Here is a 9,267-nt window from a genome sequence, read left to right on the forward strand (position 1 = left end):
TTTTTTTTTTTTTTTTTTTTTTTTTTTTTTTTTTTTTTTTTTTAAGCTAGAATCCAGAGAGAAGTACTGAAGAGTTGCTGAGCAGAGCAGACAGACCTGCTTTTGCTGAGTTTAGGTGAAAATGAGAGAAGGAGGGGTGGACAGGGGGAGTCGGCAATTCTACAGCTTTGCACATTTCTTTCATTATTTTGCTTCTAACTCAGTCTTGCTGGTACTTTCTCTATTCAATAAAAGCCAAATGCAAGCCCTGTCCCTTAATCTCTCCAACAGCAGCTCACTGCTGAGAAAATAATATGGATGTAACCTCCAGCATCATACACTTTCTTTCCCATTTATATGCAAATAGTGACCTTTCACCCAAGCTGCCTCAAAGAAGTATTTCCTTAAAAATGCAAATAGCATGTTACAGGCAGTCGCTGTGGCTGAGTCTTTCTTATATTATTATCATCATTTCTTTTAACCTTACCAATGCTGCAAAAACTACAGCTCAACTGCTAGGCAGTAATAACGACTTTCCAAACTAAGTCATATGACTGGCGCCCCAGGAGGCCTGCCATCCAGGCTGCCAGCAGGGGAGGAGTGTGCCCAGCTCAGGGCACAGTGTCACTGGATCACCAGTGTTACCCCAGGGTTGCAGGGCCTCCGAGGCTAGAACCCAGAGCAGACCAGGCAACCTGCTCTAGAAGTTCTGAGGCAGGAACTTCCTGAGCCCCAAGTTGACCTCAAAGCTCAGCCCTGATCTCCACCTGCTGGCTGGCATGACCCCAGGATGCTCCTGGAGCCCCAGGGAACAGCACAGACACCACACCCCAGGCAAGGAGTCAGAGGAGGTGATTTCCAGAATAAGGGCAACAGGAAAGGTGCTGAAGGAAGAGCTCAGGAGGAAGAAACAGATGCAGTTCTGAGTGGCACTGATGGGCTCCCTCCTTCCCTGACACCATCCCCCTTGGCAAAGCCAGGCCACAGGTCAATGATAAGCCCTAAGCCCAGGGAAGGTGCCCCCACTTGCTGCTGCCCCCCAAGGCAGCCAGCCCTGTCCTATGTCAGGAAAGGAAGTTGGTAGACAATGAGGCTGCCTTGTAGGCCATGATCCAAGACACCTATTCAGACTAGGCACCGCCAGACTTGGCTTGTGTGAATCCTGGGGTACGGCAGACCCAGTCCCCACTCACTCCTCTACAAGCAGGACAGGAGAGGCAGATTGGGCCCTGAACTAAGAGAATGGGGCTGGCGCTGGCCCCACCCCAGCCCCAGGACAAGAGGGCAGCTAGAACTCTGCTCAGTGTTCCCTAACCAAGCACCAGAAACTCTCTTGGTCAGAACAGCCCAGTCCTCCAGCCCAGAGAAAGGAGAAACCATCTCCTTCCCTGATGCCCAACTTTACTGAGGTCCTGACAACCCAGCTGGAAGGAGGTGTGTCACCATCCCTGCACAAACTGTTCACGTAGACTCAGCTCAGAAAGCAAAGGGCCCCAGACTGCACATGGAGGCAGCAGGTGCTGCCACCTCAAAGCCCTTGTGGGTGGGGGGGTCTTGAAAATAGTTCCATTCTTTTTCTCCCACTCCCAGTTCCTCCAGGATCTCTGCCCAAACCCTTATGTGTAGAGAAGGCAAGCCCAGGGAGCTGCTCCAGGGCAGGTTTGGCCACGGCCCAGGCTCTGGGGTCCAAGGTGAAGCAAGAGCCTAGTGCTGCCTTTCCAACTTGGAAACCCAGAGGAAACGGGTGCTTGATAATTCCCCACCCCGGATGCACAGTGCTTGGTCCACAAAGAGCCAACAGGGAACAAAGTTTGAAGAAAATGCGAACATTTCACTCACAGTCTGAACACCTGCAGGGAGATGTCCTCCCAGGTCCCAAGGTCACGCCCCCTGCACAGGCTTTCAAAGCCCCAGAGGGCTCTGTGGGGAGGAGAGTAAGACTCCAACTCTCCCACCGGCTGGCTCTGGTCCCTCCAGGTGCGGGAAGCACAGGTTACTAGCCAAGCACGGAAGCTGGGGAGATGAAGGAGCTGGGCCCATCAGCGGTTCTGACCTGTGATTCACAGCCAGATGAGCCAAGACCAAGGGAACCGGAGGAGGAAGGCATAGGCAAGACAGCAACAGGGATGGACCACGCCCCTGAAGCTGGCTCCTCCCTCAGCTTTGGGCAGCTTTCAGGGGGTGCAAAGCCTGGCCAGTTGCAAATTGAATAACAAATCCCACTTTTCTTTCTCTCAGACAGATGCACCTAGGAAGAAGTCTCCTGAGGAGAGAAGGTAGCAAGTTGTCTATAACCTAGAGGCTGGGAAAATAGCCTCCTGGTGTGTCCTGGGGAGGGGACACTCACAGCTGACTGGGCTTGATGCAGACATGAAACCCTAAAAGGCGACCATGGCTGGGTGTGACCGACTTACCGAGGCCAGGGTTGGGCATGGTGTATGTGCAAATGTAACAATAACCTAGCCCCCCAAAAATATATTTTTTTTTATACTGGGGATGGAACTCAGGGGTATTTGACCAGTGAGCCACATCCCCAGCCCTATTTTGTATTTATTTAGAGACAGGGTCTCACTGAGTTGCTTAGTGCCTGGCTGTTGTTGAGGCTGGCTTTGAACTCGTGATCCTCCTGCCTCAGTCTCCGTAGCCACTGGGATTACAGGTGTGTGCCACCACACCTAGAAGCCCCCCCACACACACAAATCTAAAAACCAGACAATTAAAAAAATAATAATCCCTTCAGTGTAAATTCATTGCCTACTCTTTATCTGGGTAGGCATAGTCTCCAGTGGCCAGAAGGCAGGGCCCAACCTCCACCTCTTCGTCAAAGCCAAACTCAGTCCGTCTCTGGCTACATCCAGTCGGCTTTGGAAAGCTCCCAGCACTGTGTTGACAGGGAGCCTGGAGTCACAAGCTCCTGGGTCAGGTAAGCCTGAGTGGGTCGCCTGTGGCCCCAAGCCAGCAATCACAGGCTCCGCTGGGGGAAAGAAGAGACCCCCTCACATCTGCAATATGCCAGCCGAGTTGGTTTGCTTGCTTGCTTGTTTTCTTTTTTTGTGCCAGGGATTGAACCCACAGGCTGTTGACCACTGAGCCACATCCCCAGCCCTTTTAATTTCTCATTTTGAGATAGGGTCTCACTAAGTTGCTTAAGGCCTCACTGAGTTGCTGAAGCTGGCTTTGAATCTATGACCTTCCTGTCTCAGCCTCCTGAGCCACTGGGATTACAGGTACCACAGCACCTGGCAGGAAAGGTATTTCAAAGGTGAGACTGGTCAGACGTTACCTTCCTATGTCCATATATGAATACAGGGTTAGTGTAACTCCACCTCATGTACAACCACAAAAATGGGAAATTATACTCCAGGTATGTATGATACATTCTACTGTCACATATAACTAAAAAAGAACAGATAAAAATATTTTTAAATAAAATAAAAATTAAAAAGCAAAAAAAAAATGAGACTGGTGAAAGTAATAGGCCAGTGACCCAAGGATCCAGGTAGCATCTGCACTAAGCCTTGAAAGAGAAGTAAAACTCCAACAGCAGGAGATAAAAGGAGCTGGGGACTGCGTCCAGGTCTTCTGGGGATAACCTGGCTGGGGCTGGGGATGCCCTCCAGCCCTGACTGGGTGTGGACAGGAAGGCGTGGCAGGGCTAGCTGGGGCCTTGGGAAGAAGGCTCCTGGTGAGCATCCCAAGCCCAGCTAGACCACTCACCTCACATAGGGCAATGGTTAACAACAGTGTCAGGCTGTCTCTTTTCCCCCTCACACCCCAGGCCTTTTTTTTCCCCTCAATAGCTCTGTGTCAATGGAAAAAAAATATTGACTATCACAAGCCCTCCCAATTCCTTAAGTCCCTGTTTCTTCCTAAGCAAAACTTTGGTCAGGATGGAATGTGAGGGCTGGGGTTGTGGCTCAGCGGTAGAGCGCTCGCCTCGCACGTGCGAGGCCCTGGGTTCGATCCTCAGCACCACGTAAAAATAAATAAGTGAAATAAAGGTGTTGTGTCCAACTACAACTAAAAAATAAATATATTTTTTAAAAAAGAATAGAATGTGCAAGAAATTATAAAACTTCACCTGCAAACTGATGATTCACAAACCAATTGTTAACAGTTTTGGAACTGAGCAGATAGTTTTGAACCACCGAAGCCAGGGTCCCCAGGAAGCCCAGAACTGAGAGAGTCTTTTATGCAAGTCAGAGAAGAACAAGAGGCCCCTGCACCAGGGTCCCCTGGGCTACCCACAGAAGACTGCTGCTAGAACTGTCTCACTCTCACAATTCCACAAGCCTGTGGGTGAGAAGTCCCAAGTACTAGACAGAGCCACTCACCAGGGTCACAGAAGTAAAGGATGGATCTCAGGGCCTTGGAGTCTGGGCCACTAATGGGAGGCCACCTAAATCCTGCTGGTTTGAGATCTGGGGAACTGCCAGGGGCTTCTAAGCAGGCCCTAGGGTCTCCATGGAATATCCAAGCTCCTGCCCAACCAAACAGAACTTGACAGAGAGCTCTGTCCTGCAGATCCCAGACCCTCTGCTCCCCTAAAGTGTAGTTCTAGGCAACAAAATGGGAACTAGGAGAAGCCTCAGCTGACTTCTGCATGAGTCCTCAGACCAACACTGAACATGATGCTGAACAAGATTGAGGGGTGAAGTCAAGCACAGGGTGAGGGGGCCAGGCAAGCAGTCTACCAACAGTTCAGGCCACGTGGTGTCTCCAACTCTCTTCCCCATGCCTGGGTCACACATGTTCATTCCCAACTTGCTTAACCACCCTGTGCAATGAAAACCTAGGCTGACTTCCACTCTGAGGGCAGTCCCCCTACAACCTCCTGGACAGGCCACTCTCCAAGGCCACTGCCCCTCATAAACTCAAGACCTAGAGAGTATGTCCAAACAGCTACAAGCAACCCCAAAGAACACCACACAGCAGTTGGGGTTGGGGCTGTATGTAGCTCAGTGGCAGAGCACTTGCCTAGCATATGTGAGGCACTGGGTTCGATCCTCAGCACGACTTGAAAAATAAATAAATAAAGGCATACTGTCCATCTACAAGTACATAAAAAAAAAATTTAAATAACATTGCATTTCTTTCTTAAAGTGCTAATTTAAAACTGACAAAAAAGAATGAAGCAACAGTGAAACCCATCTTACAGGGAAAGCACAGCATGTGGAGGAGCCCCAGACACATCAGGAGGGCCCCTCTGGAGGTCAATGGCAGGACCCGAGAGCTGCTTCCCAGCACAGGTGCTTATCAATCTGTCCTCTCTGCAGCACCTCCTCAGAGGCTTGAGATTAAGAGCCTCTCAGTTCAGGTGAAAGTGCCCTCTCTCACCTTTCTTGGGTATTTTAAATGACATCTGGGGCAATTCAGCATCTATGGAAGATGGAAAATGTGCTGAGAGTGTCAAGAGGCTGTGGGAGCACCTTGGACCAAAGCCCCAGCACACACGCTGAACGCATGCCGTGGGCACCGCGGGCTCTAGGCCTGCAGGGAGCAGCACAGTCACCCCGCTGTCTTCCCTTCTGGGAAACGTGGCTCTTTCCCCTCTGACTGGCCCCAAAGACCATTTTCCTTAAACTCACACCACAAAATTCCCATGAGAACTATTTCTGTAGATAACTAACTTTTGGGTTGTTCATAAGTATTCACAAGGAGAGAGTAGAAGGAGCAGCCCTAAAGGTAGGAGGCTTGAAGAGCTGGGGGACAGCAGGGGCCCGGAGGACAGCCCCACTCCTCAGGGTTCTGCAAGGGATAAGCCCACAACTAAAGGCTCTGAACAGGGCTTTCCAGGGTTGGGATGGCCAGAACGCTTCCAGGATGCCTGAGTAACATGTGAGTCTGGCTGACTGACCACTGCCCAGCCTGCCCATGGCGCAGCTGACCATCAGAGCCACTACCTGCCTCACAGTCACCCCTGAGCTCTGCCAGGTGTACAGACTCCCTGCCTCCCTGTCCACTCCAGGTCCAGTGCTGACCAAGGTGTTCTGGCTATCCCTGAACCCACCCCAACCCAGCCCAGCCTCACTCTCCCTTCCGCAAAGCAGCCATACCTCTTGCACCAAGCCCGTCCAGGAGCACTCTGTCCCCACACGCCTGCCTGCTTTCATCAACCAGCTGCTGGAGGCCAAGGAGGTCTTTGGCACTTTTTCAGACTGCAGGTCCCTCACCTGCTGTGTCCATCCAGTGCTGGACCAAGCAAACCAGCATTGCAAGTAGCCACTGCTGGGCAGGGACGGCTCCAGGAAAGTGGGCAGCTGAGCTCTGACTGGCAAGGGAGTTGGTGGGCCAATGTAGTGCAGCATCCTCTACCCAGTGCCACTCACTCACACACAGTGTCCCCATGTCCTCGTCTGCATATTCACTAACCCCAACCAGAAAAGGTCTAGGGGACAGGGAGAAGGGGTGGGGATCCGGGCAGCATCAGAAGACTGCCCACCACGGGCTGGAGGCAAGCCAAGCTCTTGGCCCTGTCCATGTGGACACTATAACCGGCATGTGCCTGTCGGCTGCTTGGGGAGTCCAGCACAGGCCCCCTGCCAGCACACTCCCTCCAGTCCCTCCTGACGTCTCTGGGTACACACAGGTTTTCAATGGGGTCCAGCCGCACACAGCAGCAGCACTACAGCCTAGAGGCTCGATGAGTGAGTCTTCTCAGAGTGGACCCTCCCTGCCCAGCACCATAGCACTTGGGTCACAGGGCTACAGTGTTGGCTCCAAGCACTCAGGCCTGCTTTTGAACATGTGTCAATGCCCTAAGTCACACTTCAACAGAAGAAGCCCCCTTCCCTGAGGAACTCCTAGGGCCACACCTGGGCTCTGCAATCTGTGAGGCATGGACCGCAGACCTTACACAATGGAAAGACCTCTGTGTCCAACTCCTGGAGGCTTGTGGTTGACCCCTTAGATCAGCAAACTGCAAGGTCCAGCACCAGCCAGGTGCCTCACAATCGGGGGCCTCAGACTCCAACTTTATGGGACAGAGTAATTCGAGAAGCAGCCTCCTCTACCTGAAAAGAAACCGCCTCTAAGCCTCAGCCCAGCCTCCTCTGCACAAGGAGCACAACCTGGAGGACAGGGAGGGTCCTGCCTCCACTGGCAGCAGCATTCTGGTGTGAGGCTGCAGTCCCTGCTCTCTGCTCTTTTGTTTACCGATAATTAACAGGGCCATATGGAAGGAGATGATAATCACAGCAAAGGACCAATGGGAACGGAGGTCTGGGGGCATGAGCCTGGGGCTGGGGGCCTCCCCAGCAGTCCTGTGGGGGGGAGCCAGCACCTCTACTCTCCCAGCACCTCCGAGGAGCCAGAGGGAGTCCCATCAATGCTGGCCGGGTGCTCCTTCTCTCCGGGTTTGCCCCAACACCCTCCTGTCTTTTGTTTACTTGGCCACTAGCCTCAGAGAAGTCCTCAGGTTTCTCTAAGATTTTTTTCTTTTAAACATTGGGGCAAAATTTCTCACCCCCTCCTAAAAGATAATTAAAATCACCACTGTCATTATCATCACCATAGTGATGCCCCAAGACCAAGCCAACACACGATCACGAACCCACACCCCTCAGAGGTTTTGTTTAAGAAATTAAATCCCCAACTTTGCCAGCCAATGAGTCTACTGATTCAGAGGTGGCGCTGAGAGAAGAGCCTTAGAAGAGTGGTTGGGAATGAGCTAGCAGGGAGCACCCACAGCCCAGACCACACCACCACAGCTTCTTTATTTTTCCTGGTGCATAAAGATTGTGAGTTCAGTGGACAGAGCCAAGCCCATGGCCCCAGAACGTGCTGTCCTACAGGCAATGGCATCATGGTGTTCAAAGCTCAAAGTGACTTCCTAATTTTAAATATGCAAATGAAGTCATACGGACACCACAAATACTACACTTCCCAACCCCACAATCACATCACAAGAAGGCGCTGAGAATAGGCAGTGCTCAGTGATCTGCACATGGATCCCACAGACGCACACCCTGGGCGTCGCTCCTAAAGTTTGGAAGTACAGAACTGGCAAAGACAGGATGCTCCCGTGAGCATCCCTGAGCCATACCTTGGATGTGAGTCCCACCTGAGACACCCGAGCTCAAAGCCCTGCTCCAGAGAGATCTTGTAGTTAAGGAATCTTCCTCCTCCCTGGGCCTGGGGCTGCGGAGTCCCAGGACCCAGACATAGCTGCACTCCTTTTCCAGAAACGCCCATAAAGCTGCTGCCTCAATCCAGTGTCCCCCTCCCCTAATGACTTCTCTCTGACGCACAACATGCCCACGAGAATCTGGGTAGAGGAGGAGGAGGGACAGAGAGGAGAGGAACAGGGCCCGGGCAGACCAGAGGAGAAGAAAGCCTCATCCTCAGAACAACCGAAAAAGCATCCCAACCTGCTTTCCCTGCAAAGAGAGGCTCCTCGCAGAAGCCAACTCTGCTGCCTGCACCACCCCCCCTGGTCCAAGAGGAAAGCCAGCCTTGGGTATTGCCTTTGTCAGCAAAAGAACATAAAGTGACTTACCTTTCCCCACAGCTATTGTCTGTCCTCCTTCAAAATGACATCACGGAAAGCAATCATGAAATTTACATGGGGGGGTGCAGAGAGGACGGGGGAGGGGCAGGCAGCTGCTGCCCTCACAGCGGTCACATGTGGGGAAGCCTGCTTGCGGGTTTCAATTAAATGTCTTCTCCCCTCAGTGCGAACTCCTAAGCCAGCGAAGGCGCCGTCTCATTTCCTTAATGACCGCTCTCATTAGCAACGGTGGCACGGGCTGGCGGAGGAGTCTCCTTTGTAAATACGCTACCCATGAACCCTTGGGGCTCCAATATATCTGTTTACTCTCTGAGGTGAAATAAATTTACAGTATAGCATCAGAAAGATGAATCTGCCAAATTGGGGGCGAGAGGTGCCCCAGGCCAGTGAAGCTCCTGTCTGCTGCTCTGAGCCTCACCAATGGAAGGTGCCTATATCTGCCCTCACTGATCCATAATCAATATGCAGCACGGTTGGGGTTTTTTTAAAATGAAAACCACACAAAAGGGCAGAGAACATTACCACCGCCATGCTCACCCCCCTCTGCTTTCTCTGCCAGTGGTTCAGTCCAATAATTCCTAATAGCAGCGACCAGAATGACAGATGCCCTGGGTTAGCATGGCTCCAGCGAAAGTGCTTTACAATATTTATTGGTGGTTAGGAATATGACCTCCCATCATAAAGAACAGGCTGAAGAATTTATTACTCAAACAAACCAGAGTATTACACATGAGTTCATCTGCATATTCAAGTCTCAGGAATTTAAATGGATGAGCTGT

The 9,267-nt window shown here is 51.7% G+C and overlaps 1 protein-coding gene across 2 annotated transcripts in view; it reads right to left on the reverse strand.

Moving 5' to 3' along the window:
- LOC125618928 (myelin transcription factor 1-like) overlaps positions 1–8,919 on the reverse strand; it is a 30,682-nt gene extending 21,763 nt beyond the window's left edge. The window contains exon 1 of one of the 2 annotated variants that reach the window (XM_048810568.1): positions 8,477–8,919. The gene's annotated coding sequence lies outside the window, so the exon portion shown is untranslated. The remainder of the gene's footprint in view (positions 1–8,476) is intronic. The other variant, XM_048810569.1, reaches the window with a different exon arrangement.
- Between the last annotated feature and the right edge of the window lie 348 nt (positions 8,920–9,267).

This window comes from Marmota marmota, unplaced genomic scaffold, assembly GCF_001458135.2.
Source record: "Marmota marmota marmota unplaced genomic scaffold, marMar, whole genome shotgun sequence".
Lineage (NCBI taxonomy): Eukaryota > Metazoa > Chordata > Mammalia > Rodentia > Sciuridae > Marmota > Marmota marmota.